Source organism: Echinops telfairi, unplaced genomic scaffold (genome assembly GCF_000313985.2).
Source record: "Echinops telfairi isolate 266 unplaced genomic scaffold, ASM31398v2 ScPeMD7_7463;HRSCAF=8501, whole genome shotgun sequence".
NCBI lineage: Eukaryota > Metazoa > Chordata > Mammalia > Afrosoricida > Tenrecidae > Echinops > Echinops telfairi.
This window is the reverse complement of record NW_022111363.1, coordinates 2,421,912-2,424,343: the sequence shown is the minus strand read 5'-3', so window position 1 is coordinate 2,424,343 and position 2,432 is coordinate 2,421,912.

Here is a 2,432-nt window from a genome sequence, read left to right as displayed (position 1 = left end):
ACAGCCAGAAACACCTCTGATTCAGGACACGTTTGACTTTGAATTCATTTTTGGTTGTGCATTCAGAGATATTTTATTGTTACCGAATTTTTTGCGCCTCCCGGTATTCAGTGACACAACCCCATATTGGTTTAAGACCCACACAATTTAAGAAGCTTTGCCCCAGAAAACCCACCCGAGACTCTGATGCTGTAAACCTATTCAGGCACAGAACAGAAGATGTTCTTTATGAGGTAAATCCCTAAGCTCCAGACATTTCATTTTCCCTTATAAACATTGTTCGATTTCAGATTCTTCTATTGAAGTACAGAATTGCTGGATCAACAAGCTCTCCATTTAACTTCCAGTTCTGTGAAGGTAAAACTTGGTTGGCTCTTACTCTAGCACAGGGAAAACACCACAGATGGGAAATTAACACATTCAGGGCATGGTTTAACTCCCCCCATGACAAAAGTAAATGACATTTATTCTTGTTAAAATAACAGAACCCCTTTCTGCTTGTGTGTACCAGTGTTGCATAGGAGAGTGTGAGAGAAGGGTGAATAGCATGCTCTCTCAAGTTACTCAGGGGGTTTAACTCTTTCTCTGCCAGTTGACCAGCTGTGCCACCCGAACAAGCCCCAAGCACTCTGTGCCTCACCTTACCTGTTAAATGAAGGTAATAATTGCCCCTCCTTCAAATGTAGCACCAGACGTATTGCATGCGATTAGAGTCTTTGTCAAATGAAAATGAATTAAAAAGGTGCTGCCATCCGGTAGATCGCAGCCCCTAGCAGGCCTGTGTGGGTCACAGGGGTCTCTGCCCCATGGGGGTTTCAAAAGAGGATTGGGGGGGTGGAAACATACTGCCAGGGCTTCCCCCCCATTTTTTTTTTTTTAGGTAGCTCAGGGTGGGCTCCAACCTCCAACCTCTCAGCAGCCCAGCGTGCTGACCATTTGTACCACCAGGGACTCCCAGTGTGTCTTAGGATGTACCTTTGCAGGAAGGAGGCAAGGTGGCAGCATGCTTCCAGATGGAGCTGCCAATGGGAAGGCCAGCACGTTGAGCCCATCAGCCACTGCAGGGAAGAAAGACTCACTGCCATTGAGCTGACTGTGACTCACAGTGACCCTGTAGGACAGTAGAGCGGCCTCCCTGGGCTTTGGGACAGCAGCTCTTTATTGGGGCAGAAAGACTAGTCTTGCTCCTGTGGGTTTGAACTACTGGCTTTGAGGTTTGCAGCCTAATGTATAACCTACGGGAAATGTATGACCGAGGGGGAAGGATGGGAAAGCCACCAGGGGCGGCGTGAGTGGGAAGAGACTTGACCGTGACGGACGTATTGTAGACACGCGTTACTGACGAATAGCCCACCTTCTCCTGTAAAGGAACTGGAGAGGCCTGTGCAGATTTTTACAGTGACTCACAATTCCGGCCCTTAGCGAACCCAAGGGCGTCATAAGGCGGCTTACATTTGGTCTTTTCTGCCTTTGAAAGAAACAGGTCAAGTTCCTCAGCTCCTTTGCAGTAATCCTCCATTCTCTTAAAGTCTTTTCCAAATACAAGACCATGCAGCTCAGGGAACTTGAACTTGAAGAGTACTAATTGAATGGAAACTCCCAAGACCTTGGCTGCATTTGTCAACGTTTCTGTCCACTGGCCCTGATCAGATGGGCTAATAGCCCTTTCAGAACTGCACGTGTTCCTGCGATTCTGCTTACTCCTCCCTTGTCTGCCTGCCTTATGCCTTTCTGAAAAAAAAGCCCCTTACAGATATCTATATATTCATCAATATTCTCCTTATTCAGTTCTGAAACCGCATTTCTGCATGTTCTGAACAAGTGACCCATGTGTGTTAAGGATTGGCGGGTGATAGGTAAGCAAAGATCCAGAGTAAGTAGTCAGAATTGTACCCAGGGCCCAGCTGAAAAATAAATCAACCTGAACGGTCTCAAAAGGGGAAACATATTGTGTTAAAAAGACATGTGGGAAAATGTTCAACTTCACTAATAACAGAAATGCAAATTTTTAAAACCAGGTACCATTTTCATCTGTAAAATTCACACAAATTTTTAAAAGAAAAAGGATGCCCAATGCTTGAGAGAATGCAGGACACTAGCTAGTTTCAGGCCTGCTTGTGGTGGTTTAATAAATACATCTTATAGGGAAATGTTAGGGTGATGCATGTCTGTTACTTTCTTGTTAAATTAGCCTAAAAATTATCAAAAAATATAAACACTTATTTAAAAAGATGCAGTGTTAATTATAAGACTGAGGGGTTGGGGAGGCAGCAGTGTATCTAAAAATAAGAGGGTGAATAATTAAATTAAGTGCCCTATAATTGCATGATGGCATACTAATTCAACCATTAGAAAGGATGTTTCCTAGTGTCCAGAAACATGGCAGAAGGCTTTTATTTCAAGCTTAAATGAAAAGAACAAAATACAAAATT